Source organism: Rhinolophus sinicus, linkage group LG03 (genome assembly GCF_036562045.2).
Source record: "Rhinolophus sinicus isolate RSC01 linkage group LG03, ASM3656204v1, whole genome shotgun sequence".
NCBI classification, from domain to species: domain Eukaryota; kingdom Metazoa; phylum Chordata; class Mammalia; order Chiroptera; family Rhinolophidae; genus Rhinolophus; species Rhinolophus sinicus.
Window position 1 is genome coordinate 22,337,792 of NC_133753.1, and position 17,310 is coordinate 22,355,101.

Consider the following 17,310-nt stretch of genomic DNA (forward strand, 5'->3'; position numbering starts at 1 on the left):
AACCAACCAACATAGGGAGGGACCTCTGACTGGGCAGCCTGGAACACTTGCCCACCCCTACATTCTTGGAAGGGGGTAGGACACCATGATTGAGAGCTGCATCAGTACCTCCTGGAGTGTCAGAGAAGCTCTGCAGGGAATGTAGTGAGGAGGAGGGGAAGTGCATTGGGTATGCAAAGTCATGGCTGCCACACTCAGAGGACTTTCATCTTCAAATCAGAATGTCAGTGCAGGAATGTGAAAACTTGTCAAATCCACCCCAACTCACTTGACAAAGAGAGAGCTGAGGCCAAGGTAAGTGCCTTGTTCAAAGTCACCCTCTCTTCTCCTGCAGAGGCATGACGTCATCCCTGGCTTCGTCTCTAATTATTCCAGGGAAAAGTCAAGTGCAGTGGCCAAAGGGCTGTCTGAGAATCTCCTCCTCCTCCAGAGGGGCTCAGTGGAGAGCCAGGAGGTGAGAAGGTGTCGCAGGAGGCTACTTAAATCAGTTCAAGGCATTTCTCTCCCCTGCTTCTTGCCCTTTTCAGGGTTATAGGCCCGGAACCCCATACCCCTCTCTGCCTGCTGAGGCCAAGGAAACTGCAAATGTCTCTCAGGAAGGTGTGGCTGGGAGACTGGCTCAGAATGAGGGGAGATTACACAATAGGGAGGTGGACCTCACGTGTGTCTGTGTGATTCATCGGAGGGTCTGAAAGTCACGCTAACCTCCTAGGGAGGTGAAGTGGGCTCATCCTTGGAACGTCCTGGTAAATTCCGATCAACATGGATCCTCACCCAAATCGTCTTCAGGTGCCGTCTTAACCAGGGGTCCTCAGCCAGGGCAGGACGTGAAGTCAGGAGAGGAGGCAGGAAGGAAGGCAGCCTCTCCCGCCTTGCCGTGTGATTCAGCTTCTCTCTTTATCCCTGTGTGCACGGCCAGGCGGACCCACTTTCACATGTTCCCGTATGACCACCCACTTCCTGCTGTACCTACGGCATTCTCGTCCCTCGCCCTCAGAACAATGCCCGTTTTTCTCTAGCTCCAGCTACTCTACCCATATCTCAGGACCTGGCTCACATTATGTCTTCTCTAGATTTCTGCCTCGATTACTCTAGCCCAGTGACTCTCAAATTCAATTTTGCCCCTGCCCCAGGGGACAGTTAACAATGTCTGAGACATTTTGGTTGTCATTAATGGAGGGGATGCTCCTAGCATCTAATGGGCAGGGATTATTAGCAGGGACACTGCTAACCATCTTACATTGCATAGGACAGCCCTCACAACAAAGCATTATCCAACCCATAATATGAATGATGCTGAGGTAGAGACACATTGCAGGTTAGAGCGCCTGGGGCAGTGCTGCTAAGTTCTGATCCAGTTCCCTCAGGCTGAGACCCCTCTCCAAGAAAAGCCAGTTTGCCTGGGGTTCAAATCCCAGCTCCCCTGCTCACTGTCTGTGTAACCTTGGGCAAGTATCTCAATCTCTCTGGGCCTCTGTTTCTCATCTGTAAAATGGGGCTAATGAGTATCTACCTCATAGTGTTGTGGGGGGAGAAAACATATGTATAGAGAGAGATTAGAATGAGGGTTCCTGGCTCAGAGAAAGCACTCACTATGTGCCAGCTACTACTCTTCTAATCAGTGGGTCTCGGGGTTGAATCTTCCCTAGGGAGGGTTTTGGAAATTTCTGTGTGCCTTCGGTGGTGGTGGAGGTGGTTGGGAAGGCTGTAGTCTTATTGCAGCCATGTCTGAGTATTCATATATCGAAATACAGGTTTTATTATAAACTATTTTTTCTTTATAATACAGTTAGGGCATTAGATTGATTAAAAATATTATGTCTGTAGGTAGGTTATATGATTGACAAATTTACTTTCAGGTTGTTAAGTTATTACAAAGTATTATAAAATGTTTGACAAGGAGCATTGTTGGGTCTCACGGGTTGAGAACCACCATTCTAGATGACTGCACTCGTACTGCCACTCTTGTTATTTTCGAACAAAGGGCTTCCCGTCCCCTAAACTGAAGGCTTAGCATGAAGGCACAATTTAAGCAGCTCTCACCAGCTCTCTGCACCCGCTCCATGTGCACCCAGGATAAACCGAGTCCAACTCTGCTCTCTCCCCACCCCGCCTGCCCCCAGCTGGCTGGGGCCCCTAGCCCTGCAAATTCAGGACCCGAAGCAGAGTGGAACTCAATCGAGTGTGCACGCAGAGCTGGCCAGGGGTACAGGTAGGGCAGGCACCCCGCCTCCCCTGTTTGCTGCCCCATCTAGAACATCTTATGTGTTCCAAGGAAGGGAGTTACTGTCCACCCCATCTTCCAGCCGGCTCAGCCCCAGGATCCTGCATTGCAGTGTGGGTCTTAACTCCAGCCCCTTCCCCTGATAGAAATACAGTCTGGGCTCTTTCTGTCAAGTTTGTCTTTGCCACAAAATGATCATTGTAAGAAAAAATGGACAAAGTCACAGAAGAGAAATCAGGTCTACTCTTATTATCCGGCGAAAGTTGCTGCTAGTATTTTGGTGTTTCTTCCTTGGAAAGCATACCTCTGCATTTTCTTTTTACAACCCATCTTCGCAAGCTGTTTCGTAACCTGCGTCCCCACCCCGCCCCAACTGTGTATCCTGAACATCTTTCCAGGTCGTTAAATATTCTTCTACCAAGAAATGTCAATGGCTGCCCAGCACTCCATAAATAAACCATGATTTATTTAACCAGTCTATCGATTGCTGGACATTTTGTACCTTATTCGTGACCTTGTTTGAATCCTGGCTCTCTGCTTAATAGCGGTGTGCTATCAGGAAAGTCACCTCCTGTTTCTGAGCCTCACTTTGCTCATCTGTCCATTGAGTCGTCTGATGCCCCAGTGCCCTTGGACATTGCTCTGAAGATCCCAGAGTGGCGTGTGACGCAGTGCTTGGCACAGGGCCTGGGACACGTCGCCCAAAGTATTTTCTCAATGTGGATCTTCGGCCCCTTCTCTGCTGCACCTTTTTCTGCTTGTTCAGGGGCTCCCTGTACATATTGGCCACCCTGAAAGATTGCCCCAAGGTCTTCTTGGGACAGTCATTCTCAGTGTACAAGTCTGCCTCCCAGCCGGCCAGACGCCCAGCTGTCTCCCAGCTGCAGGAACGAGAGCTTATAGAGGACTCTGGACTGGACACTAGCAGCTGGTGGGGACTGGACTAAGGTGACCAGGCCACCAGCTTCCATGACTGAGTTTGGATCAAATCAGATCTCTTAGGGAAGAGCTGTTGGGAATTCCTGAGATATGAATTTCTTGGGCCTGCAGGAATGACTGCCCATTCACCTCTTCCAAGGTGAGTGTCAGGTCTGCTCAGTCCCTGGGCCCATGAGGGGCTATGTGTTCCCTCACCTTGATGTCTAGAGATGGGACCCTCCTGGACAGCGGTCACGGTCCAGGAGCCTCACATACCCTCCATGGGCCGTTCTTTCCAGGGCTGTCCTTATGCGAAGTTCTGGCCATGCCTGCCCTGGACTAGCTTGGGGAGCCTTGTTTCTTGAGCCAGGTCTCCCATTGTCTCGCTACTGGCGTCAGTAATCCCAGCATCCATTTCCACTGCAGAATGAAATGCCCAGGCTCATGCCCCTGGTTCTTCTCCGCCATGGTATCTGCTTCCAACAACCAAAATGCAGGCCCTAAATAACCCAAGTAGAAAACTTGTATACAGGTCCTGTGTGCACGTGCACACACGGAGCTTTCCTCCAGGTCCTCCCACACTCAATTAATTACTCACTCGAGAATGCCCACACTCACACATTCTCACACACATGTTTGTGCACACACAACCACCCCTAGGCAGGTGCCAGACAGCAGTTAATCTAACTCAGTTTTAGGTTTTTGGTCATAATGTTCTGAGAAAAAAAAAAAGAGACTATGATTTGAGAGAACCCCTGCTGCCAGGCTTCAGTCTGTCTTTTCTAATTATGATTCTGTAGGTCAGCTCTTAATTTTCCTTGCCCCTTGAGGGGCGAGGGAGAAGAGGCCTGCACTGCAAACAAGAAATGAGATGAGGCTTGCCCATGGTGACCTTGTTTGTCTGCCTGTCTGTACCACGTGCAGGGCTCTGAGTGAGATAAGATGCTCTTGTCTCCTCTTGACCTACCTGATAAGTGTAGGGGATCAAAGTGCTGGGAGAGGTGAGAAAGGGCCCTGGGAGAAAACACCGGGGTGGGCGGGGAGGCAGGTGTGGCCTCAAGAAGGAAGTGGGATGGCAGATGGGCCTCCAAGTATTTAGAGGATATCATCAGACAAGGAATAAACATCCGTTCCCCAATTAGTCCAAAAACAATACAGTGTAGAAACCTTTAAAATCGAATTTAAGTCAAGTTAGTGAGAGCCTACTCTGTGCCAGGCACTAAAGATGCTAAAGAGAAGAAAACGTCCCCTGTGTTCCATCCTCCCTCGAGAAGTGCTGTCACCCTTTGGGGGTACATTTCCCCCACTTTCTTTCTGAGGCAAGGCTTCTTAAGTGAGGTGGTCAGCATCACTCTGTCCCGTTGGGGGAGTTCCCATCAGGGTGGTAACGAGGCTCGAGGCTCGACAGGAGGCCGGGGGAGCTCTGGGTCAGCGGCAAGCACAGTGCGACTGCGGTTTCTCTGCTGTAAGCGACTACCCTGAAGGGGCACCGACAGATGCTGGGCCCTCTCTCGTAACTAAGTGGCCCAGGCTGTTGCTCTGTTTTGATTCTTTTGAATATTTTTTAACTTTCTCACTGTCTTGTTGGAGCACAGTGGCTCTCCACCCAGGGTGATTTTGTCTGCCAGGGACAGACACGTGGCAACGTTGGTGACATTTTGGTTGACACAAATAGAGGAGGTGCTACCAGCATCTGGTGGGTAGAGGGGTGCCGGTGAACACCCTGCAGTGCACAGGACAGCCCCCTGCAACAAGAATTAATTGGCCCCGAATGTCATTCACACCGAGGTGGAGAAGCCCTGCTGTGGCTTAGTAGCTCTGACTGCTGTTGTATGGTTCCTCTAAGAGCTTCTCTCCCCTCATTTTTTTTTTTTAACATGGGGAATATGGGGGAACAGTGTATTTTTCCAGAACCCATCAGCTCCATGTGAAGTCATTGTTTTTAATCTAGTTGTGGAAGGTGCAGCTCACTGGCCCATGTGGGAATCGAACCGGCAACCTTGGTGTTCTGAGAACTGTGCTCTAACCAACTGAGCCAACCGGCTGCACCTCTCTCCCCATTTCTTATGTGGGGTTTCCAATCCATTGTAGGCTGGGAAACTGGTTAACCAAGCTTGCCAGGACTGGTTCCTAAAGAAGAGGAATGAGATGTGAAACCCAGCGCCATGGGCTACCTATTATTCAAGTGCATGAGCTTTGTGGGCCTGACTGAGGCTGGATTGGGGCTCAGTGGCTCTAGCAAAGGTGGGGAGGTGCCAGTGACAAGGGTCCTGGGCCTTCAAGAGGGGTGTCCACACACCAAGAAGAGACTGGCCTTGGACATTTGTCGGGGCTCTCTGGTGCCCGAAGGGTGCCTTCCTCCCTCCTGGTTGGACTCTGGCCTGCTTCTCTTCTTTGGTTTTGTCTATTGTATTTGGCCACTGGATCCTGGCATCTTTGACTTCTGCTCCCCATGTTCCAACTCACAGCTACTCCGCGTGCTTCACTCCACTGGCCCCCGCCCTGATTTGGTGCCTCCTGGCCCCCACCCTGCAGCCAGGCTGATGGAATAGGCCTCTTTCCTCCTTCTGGGTTTTCCACGCTGTTCTGCGCAGGCAAAGGGGTTGTGACCTCTGGGTCAGCAAGGCTTCACCATATTTGGTTTGGGAACGCACTGTATACACGATGTGCCAACACTCTGTTCTTGGCTCGGGCTTGTTCATTCCAAATTTTTCAGGACTTCTTTGGTTGCGCGTGATGGAAAATGAACTCTGGCTGAGCTAAGCAAAACAGGAAATGTATTTCTATTGGAAAGACTCCAGAGGTATCTCAAAAATTCCAGGACATGCCTGCCACTGGGCCTCAAGGATGCACTGCAACCAGGGCCAGGGGCCCTGTGGGAGCACAGAGCCCTTCCCCCGCCTCTGCCATCTGCTTCCTACCTCTCCTCTGTAGCCCTGCTTTCTGGGATGTACAGAACTTGCTGTAGAAAATGTCCAGTGAAAACAACAGCAGTTGGATTTACGTGTCTTTCATTCAAAGGAGCCACCAGCCTGGGCTGGAAACTCTTGGTTTTTTTTTTTTTTTTTAAAGTTGCTCTTTTTTTTTTTTTAATTGGGGAAGGGGTACAGGACTTTATTTGGGGGGAACAGTGTGTACTTCCAGGACATTTTTCCAAGTCAAGTCGTTGTCCTTTCAGTCTTAGTTGTGGAGGGCGCAGCTCAGCTCCAGGTCCAGTTGCCGTTGCTAGTTGCAGGGGACGCAGCCCACCTTCCCTTGCGGGAGTCGAACTGGCAACCTTGTGGTTGAGAGGATGTGCTCCAACCAAGTGAGCCATCCGGGAGCTCAGCGGCAGCTCAACTCAAGGTGCCGTGTTCAATCTTAGTTGCAGGGGGCGCTGCCCACCATCCCTTGCGGGAGTCGAGGAATTGAACTGACAACCTTGTGGTTGAGAGCCCACTGGCCCATGTGGGAATCGAACCGGCAGCCTTCGGAGTTAGGAGCATGGAGCTCTAACCACCTGAGCCACCGGGCCGGCCCCAGAAACTCTTGGTTTTGATTCAAAATTCCTGAGGAAGGACTTTGACTGTAGGTATGCAAATAAAACACTAGGTGTCCATGGTGACATTTATCTTGATGGCCAAGACAGCACATGGAAAGAGAGCTTGTCAAAGATACAGAGGGAGAGCACTTGTTTTGGGTGCTGAGCTGCAGACGGCTGGGCTGGGTTGAAATGAAAGCAGAGACACACAGTAGGGCAAGTCTAAATTCTCCTCAATCCAACATACACTTAGGAGAAATTACTGTAGCTCCAATCCCCAAGGAGTTCCCGCTTTGATGAGGGAGTCAGACAGACACACAGACAGAAAACTACAGTACTGAGTTGGGACGTACAGAACAATGGTATAGACAGAGTGCCCTGTGCATGCCAGGGAGAGGGGACGGCTAACTCTGCCAGGTCACTGTTAACTCAGGAAAAGCTACATAACGGAACAATGTTTGAGCTGGGCCTTGAAGGGTGGAAGAAACATCTGGTTGGCTGACCCAGGGAAGAAGGACGTGCGTGAGCTCATGGACAGCCCTGGGAGTCCTGGGTGACCACAGATGCAGCATCCTTGGGAAAATTTCTTCTTCCCCTTTTCTTACAGTCCCCTCTCTTCCCAGCCCCTCTCGTAGTTTCCTATCATGGCTGTATAAGAAATTACTACCAATTTGGTGGCTGAAAACAACAAGTTTATTCTCTTACTGTTCTGGGGGCCAGAAGTCTGAAATGAGTCTTCTGGGGCTAAACTCAAGGTAGGGCATTGGTTTGGCCGAAGGAGAATCATTTCCCTTGCCTTTCCCAGCTTCTAAGCCCACCTACCTTTCTTGGCTCATGGTCCCCTTCCTCCATCTTCAAAGCACATCACTCCAACCTCCACTTCCATCATTCTGTCTCCTCTTCTGTCTTTGACCTTCTCGTCTCCTTCTTATAAGGAATCTTGTGATAACATAGGGTCCCCCTGGATCATTCAGGGTAATCTTTTCATCTCAAGATCTTTAATTGCATAAGAAAAGTCTTTTTTTTTGCCATTAAGGTAACATTCACAAGTTCTGAGGATGAGGATATAGACATCTTTGGGGGCCATTATCTGGCTTATTACATCCTCCTTTACCACCCTTCTCAATTTCCTCCCTGCTGGAGGCAAAGCCACCAATCTGACTGGATAGCCTGGGGAAAGCACGGCACTCCTGGGATGGCTGCATCTCAGCTGTGGTGGGGGGAGCAGCCGGTGTTTCACTTTTGGCCTCCCTGGATCAAACAGACTGAGCAGGCCTTCTCAGGCTGCCTGGTCAGCCAGGCCCTTGCTTCCTGGGTCCTAGTTTCTCTGGCTCTGATTGGAGGATATATCACGTCAGGGTTGTGCAGAGTCTAGAATTAAGAAGGGAGTGAGAGACACTGCCAATTCTGTGTCCAGCTCTGTGTTAATAAAGCTGCCCTGAGGGCAGGCCCCTGCTCAGCTCCTTCTGGTGTGTTCTTGATGGACCAAGAGCCCGAGGGGAGGAGAAGTGAGTGCAGAGTTCCCCATACCTGCCACAATCATGAGCTCATGAGACCCCCAAAGTCAGCTGGGTGGCGTGAGAAGGAAGTAACGGTGTCCAGAGTGAGGGCGGTAACCAGCCCCATCATCCTCCATGCTGAGGAGACACGATGGAGTTTTGTGTTCCATCTGTAGCTACATTTTAAAAGGGACATTAAAGTAGATCCAGGGAGCCAGAAACATGTCATATGACGAGCAATTACAGGCAGTAAGAGAAGAATTAACATTTGTTGAGTGTCTAAATATTAAGCTGCTTTGCACAGAGGTGCTCTAATCACTCCAGAAATCCTTGAGAAAAACACGTTCATCCTCTTTAAACAAACGAGCAAACAGGAACTCAAAGAGCTTAATAATATCTCTTAAATCACACAGGTAAGGAAGGGGTGGGGACTGGGCACTGGGGTCTATTTAACCCCACCCCCCACACACGTCAAGGTCTCAGCGTTGCTCCAATGCTGCCTCCTCATAAAAGAACTTTGCAGAAAGCTTTTGAAGCAACTGTTAGTTGCCTACCCAATGCCTATTCTCCCCCCTTTTTTTTCTTTACCAACAGCACCATTATTTTATCTGAGGCACTAGTGAGTCTAGATTTAAACAAATAAACAAAAAGATGTCCTATACTTCTTTGCAACTAGCAGAGGCCTTGCGACACAATTCTGGCCTATGCGACATCAATGGAAATCTGCCGGTGTTTCTGGGAAAGTTTTGTTTCCTTGTTGCTTTCCTTTTTTTCTTCCTGCTTGGAGTATGGATTGGAGCCTGGAGGTGGGGCAGCCACCTTGCAACTGTGAGGCCACCATGAGGCTAAAAGCTACCTATTAAGGATGGTGGAGCAGAAAGATAGAAAGGAACAGGGACACTGAGGGCCTCATAGAGTTGTCACACGAACTCTGGGCTGCCTAGCCCAGCCTATTGTACTGTAAAGAAATATTTATCTCTGCATTTGGTCAAGCCGCTGACGTCTGGTTTCTGTTTTATGCAGCTGAACTCAATCTCTATTAGTAAAAAGGGACACGACAGCTCTCCTTAAAGACCTGAAGGACTGTCTTTGGAAGGGGGTTTGGACTTTTCCTATGTCACTAGGGACTGTGGAAGCTTCAGGGAAACAAAAGCTGGCTCAGTCAGATGGAAGAAGAGCCTTCTAGCTATGCTCTTTGTTCTTAGCTCAATGGAAAAGTTGACGGTGAGCCAGGGACGTCCTCACCCATGGGAGAGTTTGAGCACAAACTGGATGGCCCTCACTGGGGCTGGATGGAGACACTGGATGGGATAAAGGCTGAACCAGATGACATTTGCATATTTGAGCACCTGAGAGGCTCAGCCCGTCATCACATGGCCCTCCTAATTATGAGTCTGCAGGATTGGGCCTTTTTCCAGATGCACACGTAAGGGAATAAAGTCTCCTTTGATAAAACAACTACCAGCTCTAGGCTAGCCCTGGAAGGAGAATCCCAGAGGTTGGAAGGTGATGGCTGGATGGATAATCTGGTTATTCTGACTTTGTGTCTCCCACTTCTATGCTGTTATCTCCAGGAACGTGTGTCGCTTAACACTCTTTCAGTTATGAGTGACATAAAATCCCCCAAAGGGAATTTATTGACTCAGTTAACTAAAAGTCTTAGGGGCGCTGTTTTCAGGCATGGCTGGATCCAGGTGCACAGATGATGTCATCAGGAACCTCTTTCTTTCCATCTCTCTGTGCTGCTTTTCCCTGGGTAGGCTTCATTCTCAGGCAGTTTTTCACTAAATGGTGGACAGATGGCTATCAGCAACTCAGACTTGCGTCAGCAGCAAGATGGTACTTTTTCTCTAATCATTCAGCAAAAATGCCCACTTTTGATCAACTGTGGTGGTCAAGGACACACAGTGCCCCATTGGTTAGGCCTGGGTCCTGTGCTCCTGGAGCCTGGTAGAGGGGTCTGCCCTACACGAAGCCAGGAATTTTTCAGCCTCGTTAGTGCTGGTTCTATCCCCCAAGCTGTGCAGAAACCTACCACAATCCAAACCCTTCTGGTGGCTGTTGGTTGCCCGCTACCTGTTTCCTATTTGCAGGTGGAGGCTGTTCAGGCCACCCCTGTGTGCCGGGGGTCCTGCCTCCAAAGGCTTGTTGAACACATGCTGCTCCTGCCGACTGGCTCCTGACCTATCACAGTTCCCTCCACTACATAGAAGCCATCCTGTCATAGTATCTCTTCAAGATGCCTGCTCCTCTGCATTCCCACCGCCCCTGCCTTAGTTCAGGCCATGACTTCTCTCTCCTGGAATACTCCTATAGTCTCCTGCTGGTTAGGTAGGCTAACCAACCACCTATGGTGGCTTTAAAACATGTCCAGAAATCTTTGATATGCCTTCCAAAGGTGGAGGCTAATTCCTCTCCTTTTAGTGTAGGCTGGACTTACCGACTCACTTCAAACAACAGAAGATGGCGCAAGTGGCTGTATGTGATTACGTCATAAAGCACTGTGGCTTCCTTTTTGTTCTCTTGGATTCCTGGCTTTGATGTGAGCTGACATATTGTGAGTGGCCCTTAGGGGAGGCCCAGGTAGGGAGGACCTGAAGCCTTCTGCCAACAGCACTGAGTGAGCCAATTTGGAAACTGATCTTCTAGCCCCAGTCAAGCCTTCAGACAGTTTGGCTACAACCTCAGGAGATATCCTGATCCAGAACCACCCAACTAGGCTGCTTTCGGATTCCTGACCCTCAGAAACCAGGTCAGGTCATGAATGTCAATGTTTTAAGCTGCCAAGTTTTGGAGTAATGATATGCAGCAAAAAATAACATGCGCTAATAACTAATACCCTTCAAACCACTGAGAAAGTAATTTTTCTAAAATGAAAATCCAATCAAGTAATTTTCCTTTGAAAGTGCTTTGGTGGCTACCCACACTTTTCAAGGTGAAGTCCTAACTCCTTCCTTTAGCAGACAAGGCCCTCCACATTACATGTGGTCTCTCTGCTGCACTCCCAAGCTTTATTTCCAACAATTGTCTTCACACTCCTTCTAGAACTACTGGCACTTCCTTCAATACTATGCTTTCTTTGGCTCTTGTCTAAGTTGTTCTCTCTGCCTGGATTACCCCAAAGTTTCCCCTTCCTTAACTAACTAACTAACTAACTAACTAACTAACTAACTATCCAACCCAGGGGGTCTGTTGCAGACAGACTCTAGTTGGCCTGTTAACCCTCTTCTCCTAGTATTCTAGCCAAGAGAGTACAGCCAATGTGAGGAGGAGGGTGGGACGTGAGGGTACCTAGAAATAAATTTCTGCTTAGAAACCCTTTGTGACTTGTTCCAGAGATAAGCAAGAGACGCTGGTTGTTTTTGGCATGCCAAACACATGGCTCTGTAATCGCTCTCAAGTTGGCTCACGTCTGTGCATCTTTTTCCATAATACAAGCTCCATGGTGATATCTATTTATTTTATCCCTTCTTCCACTGCCACACCCACCCCACCTCTCCTCTTTGAGTGTGCCTGGTGCCCAAAGAATGCTTACCCACTGAATGCAGAGAGAGGGCTGGGTGAGGTGGAGGGCTGGGTGGTTTGCTGACTCAGGAAGGAGAGCCACCATCTCTGTTCCCCTACCTGTCACACAGGCTCTCGCTGTCTCACTATGAGCTTGGGTCCAGTTATCTAGATGCAGAGTCTGAGGCAGGTGCTATCATGCAAGAGAGATTTTGAGGAAGGATGTCAGGTGAACTTGTAAAGGAGTGAGGGCAGCAGGCGGGGCAGGAGGACGCTTGGCGAACAGGTGGGTTCAGCTGGGTCTTGCCTCAGCCTTTTTCACGGAGAGCTCTGGAGTGTGAGTGGCACCACCAAGTTTGTCCCCTCCAAAGGCAAGGAGACTGGCCTTTTTTGCCCCGATATCATTCAATCATTGCCTCTGTGTGCAAATAACCAGTATTTCAGACCAGGCAGCTACAATAGGCTGGGGCAATTCTCAGAAGAAGGGGTTACAGCAGTTGGGGGTGGGGGTGCCAAGCTGGCACAAGGGGTCTGGGTCACTATGCCCAGCTCCTGGCCTGAAGCTGCCCCTCTGGGTCCACCAGTGCCCCAGGTTTAAGGCCGCCGGGAACCTGTAAGGCTGGAGGCTGGCAGCCCCAAACAGGCCTCTAGTCTCCCCATGGAGCTGTTTATGAAGGAATGCTTTGTAGTGGGTTGAATAATGTCTCCCTCAAATTTAAGTGCACCTGGAACCTCAGAATGTGACCTTATTTGGAAATAGGGTCTTTGCAGATATAATAAGCTAAGGATCTTGAGGTATAATCATCCTGGATTTAGACTGGGCCCTGAATCCAGTGGTTAGTGTCCTTGTAAGCAGATGAGACGACGCAGAGACCACAGGGACAAGGCTGTGTGGCACAGACTGCAGTGATGAGCCAATAAGGCAAGGAGTGCTGGGGCCACCAGAAGCTGGAAGAGACGAGGGAAGGTCCTGCCTGCAGCCTGCAGAAGGACTGTGGCCGCCCCACCCCCGGCACCCTGAATTGCACTTCTGGCTTCCTAAACTGCAAGAGAATACATTTCTGTTGTCCTAAGCCACCCAGTTATGGCAGCCCTAGGAAACTAAGACGGGCCCTAAGGCCTGGTGCAGTGGACCACACACCACCCCAGGCTGGGGGTCTCCCTGCCACTAACTTCCTGTGTGACCTGAGCAATCATTTTCTCTCCCTGAGCCAGTTTCCTCACTTGTAACTAGAGAGGAGTAGACAACCAGCCAGTTCTAAATCTGACAGGGCATGAAGCTCACAGGAGACTCCCAGGCTGGGAAGTTTTCAAGACATACCAATTCCAGGCCCCCTCCACTACCCCCTGGCTGGGGGTGTACTCCAGATCTGTCTCAGGTGACTGAAACAGCAGGCAGGCACCTGCCCCTGAGGACCCATCTGGGCATCTCTGGAAGAGCAGGTTTTGGAGGAACTTTCCAGCTCTAGATCTATGAGAAAGAAGGTTCTGAGAAGAGCACGTGAGAACAGTAGCTGGCTGCATGATCTGTGAAAACAAAAGGCTCAGTGCAGAAGGGCGTGGGGTGCAAACAGTGGGACAGGGCTGCACAACAGTGCTGGGAGATGCAGACAACATCTTTAAAGGGAGGGGAGGAGTGGTTGCCTCTGAAGGGGGGTCCTGGGGCTGGGGGACGGCACCCCCCCTTTCCATTGTCTGCTCTCTGTCAGTTTTGAATGTTTTATCTTGTGCGTGTATGACTTAAAAAAGTCAGTATGTTTTAAAACAAGAAAACAGCCCTGGTGCTTGGAACTGAACATGGAAGAAAGAGAAGTTTCTTTGCTCCTCCCTTTCCCCACCCGCTGCCAACCCCCTGGGCAGTTCCACTGCTGGGTCTGTTTAGATACTTGTATATCTGCCTCCTGCAGCCCCCTGTGCTCAGCAGGGGGTGGGTGCGCAGAAGGGTGGGTGGTGGGCTTGGCACCCCAGGAGCCTCAAAGCTAGGAAGGGAGGATTGCATACACAAGCAGTCCTGTGTCAGAAACTGGGGCTAAAAAGTAGCCACAGGAGGCCAGTTTGAGGGTGAGCATGTTTAATTTCATAGCTCAAAGCCTTGCACTCAATTATTATTATTTTTTTTAATTAGTTAAATTGCCAAATGAGTGGTGGAGACAGAAAGTCCTATGGTTTCCAGGGTAGGAAAGGGGAGCTGTGAACTGGAACTAACCAGGGTCAGGCACGTTGCTGGGGTGGAGGGTGAGAGATGGGGTGTTTTGCACCCTCTGTGCACCATTTCCCCGAGTGGCACATTTTAATGTACTATGTTGACATCAAGGTTGCTGAGACGGAGATGAAAAGACATCTGGAGCAGAGCTTTTCCAACTCTCTGTAGTCGAGGCCCAATTGTTTGCTTTTTAATTTCCCATCAAGGATGGGCCATTTCTTTTGTAAAATCTAACACAAAAGAATGGCTGGAAAAAATGAAATGAACAAAGAGACATATAAAAATACAAGCCAAAAGTTTTTATTATTAAATTCAACTGACATAAAATGATTCTCTCGAATTGCTCTGAAAGGATCTCAATGCTCGCTGACAATTTCTGTACTTATCTCATCCTGGGTCTGAGCGAGCACTTTGCAGAAGGGCGCCAGCCCGAGTTTTGAGCAGCCCTGCTCCAGAAGAGCCCCAGACAACCAAGTGGTGAAATGTCCAGAGAAGATATCCGAAGGGTGTTCCCAGCCCCCAGCCCCCACTTCAGGACTTCTCCCCGTCTTGGTATCCGATTGCACGTCTGCTAGAAGGCCCTGCAAGGAAGGAGGGCCTGGCTGGGACACGTGGTGTCCTGGAACGTTCCTAGTTCAGAATGCCTCCACACTGTGTTATTTAAGTCCTGGTTCAACATTTCTTTGGGGGAGAGGCTGAGCCCTGCATGGGAGATACAAAGTAGAGGGGGGGAGGCTGGCCGCAGCCTCAGTTTCTCCTTTACCCGCCTGGGGAGTTGGGCCCTGCCCTAGGTTGCTGACCCCTCTCCACTAACAAATGCCCTGCCAGTGATCACAGCATCTTTGGAAGGTGCGTCAGTAAACAGCTTTCGTATCTAGCATCCTCCTTGGCAAGAGGGTCTCTCCCCCCTCCCAGGTCCTCTTACTGGAGAGGTGCTGGAGAACATGCTTTCTCAGTCCTGCTGCAGGACCAGCGATGTTTTAGCGCCCAGTGTTAGAGCCTCTTCCTGGGTTAGTATCTGGACAGCGGCCTTGCAGGTCTCCCGTAAGTGGCTCAGTTAGGGAGCAGTTTATGAACTTGTTTCCCTGAGCTGATGGGGACAATGATATTAAGAATAAAAATAACTACCCTCTCTGGACTCTAAGCCAGGCACTCTGCTTAGCACTTTATACACATTATCTTGTCTAATTCTCACCACCGCAAGAGGAAAGTGTGAGTACTACTCCCATTTTACAAAGTTTTAAGCAGCCTGTCAAGGTCACACAGGGGGGTGGAGAAAGCAGGTGAAGCCAAACCTATCCCACTCCAAGCTCATATTCTGGACCAGGGGAGGACCCCAGTGAGTGGGAGGAAGAGCCCAGAGCAGGATCTAAGTGAGTCTCTCTGAAAGGAGCGGGCTGGGGGCGGTACAGAAAGCCACACTTTTGGGGCAGCTGGGGCAGCTCTTTCTGACTGACAGGGAAGGGGCAGGGCTCAGAGGGACCAGCGTCTTTATCATTTCCTTGGAAGAGGAAGGAGGCAGCCCTCAGTCTCTCCCCTCAGCAGTTCACACTTTGGCTCTGGGCACAAGCTCACAGCAGGAGAAAACCTGCAGGTTCTGAATGCTCAGCTCTGGCTTTTGCAAGTTTTACACTCAGTGCCTCTTGCTGGGTTTGTGATGATAGGTGAGTACTAGTTGATGATTTAACCCTAGGACACTCCTCAGTCATGGAGCTGCAAGATGATGAATAAAGATGTCAAACTTGGGGCCGGCCTGGTGGTTCAGGCGGTTAGAGCTCCATGCTCCTAACTCCGAAGGCTGCCGGTTCGATTCCCACATGGGCCAGTGGGCTCTCAACCACAAGGTTGCTGGTTCAATTCCTCGACTCCCGCAGGGGATGGTGGGCTGTGCCCCCTGCAACTAGCAACGGCAAGTGGACCTGGAGCTGAGCTGCGCCCTCCACAACTAAGATTGAAAGGACAACAACTTGACTTGGAAAAAAAGTCCTGGAAGTACACACTGTTCCCTAGTAAAGTCCTGTTCCCCTTCCCCAATAAAATCTTTAAAAAAAAAAAAAAGATGTCAAACTTGCAGCTCTTATATATTTTTTTATAGGTTAAAGATGGAATGATTTGGGAGATACGATCAGGCAAGACTAATTATCTCCTTTCTTTGCTCCTTTTCCCATCAATCACCAGGATAAACATGGTCTCCAGGTCAGGGAGGAAGAAGGCTGGGGGTGGGGTGGGGAAATGTACCTGGACTTTCTCACCTCCCCACTAGCTGGGCTGAATCTTTTGGGGGACAGACACTAGAAGCCCCGATGATGTTTGCATAACCAAGAGTAGAGGGACCAGCATCCTGCTTTCTGGCTGTAGCCCTGGGAGCCCAGCCAGTCCCAGAGGTTTAGTGATGGCTGCAGGGGGTTGTGGGCAGCCCCATGACAAATTGACAAATGACCACACATGAATCCACCATCTCACTTGAGGACCACACACAGCGTTTACGCCTCACCACAACCTGGGAGGTCAGTACAATTGTTCCCATCTTACAGATGAAGAAACAGAGACGCAGTGAGGGTAAGTTCATGGAAACCCATGAGTGGCAGAGTCAGGATTCGGACCCCGTCGTTCTGACACCAAAGTCTGTGCCCTCTGTCTTTCCTCAGCTCACTTACTGAGGGTCTAAATTCCCTGCCCGATGCCTCTGTGCTCTCATTGTCTGTGGGACCCCCTCCAAGGTTTCCGCACTCTGCTGAATCACAGAGCCTGGGGGACCTCCAGATGTTGAGCGGGTTCCCTGCTCACCCCAGCTCCTGGGCACCCTACAGAGCCAGCCCGGTCTCACTCTCCACCTCTCAGCTGCCAAACATGAATACTGTGCCACCAAGAGGACGAGAACACCCATTTTATCAGCTGTTTCCAAGCTTTATACACAAAGCCACTACCGCCGGCCACAGGGAAAGGCAAGCTAGGGCTCGGATTGCCCATTATTTGGTGACCTGGCCAGGTGTCCAGAAGCTAAAGACTGGACAGCAGGCTGTGTGACCTTTGACACATAGCCTTTCTCCTCTCTGAGCCTCAGTTTCTTTATCTGTAGAATGGGGGCACTGGGCCAGGTAAGCTCTAAAGACTTTGACAGAACCTGTGATTCCATCCTCTCTCTCCAAAGCAGGTGTGTGAATGTGTGTGTGTGTGCACATGTATGCATGTGTATGTATGTGCCTGTGTGTGTGTGTGCATGTCTCTGTGTGTGCACGCCTCTGTGTGCCTGTGTGTGTGTGCATGTGCGTGTACCTGTGTGTGTGTGAGGGGTGGGGAATCCCCAGGTCCCTGCCACTCATCTCCAAGAGTAACAAGATCTGCAGCCTCCCACACCTACAGGCTACAAAACCAGGTGACCCCTGGCCCAGGGCAAATACCTGATGGTCCCTGAGCCTGTGGGTTGGAGCCTGTGTTCTGA

General features: G+C 50.2%; 1 protein-coding gene across 1 annotated transcript in view; it reads left to right on the top strand.

The window, feature by feature from the left end:
- Positions 1 to 2,901: 2,901 nt before the first annotated feature.
- ANGEL1 (angel homolog 1) overlaps positions 2,902 to 17,310 on the top strand; it is a 91,170-nt gene continuing 76,761 nt past the window's right edge. Inside the window, exon 1 of the mRNA XM_074327169.1 lies at positions 2,902 to 3,302. The gene's annotated coding sequence lies outside the window, so the exon portion shown is untranslated. The remainder of the gene's footprint in view (positions 3,303 to 17,310) is intronic.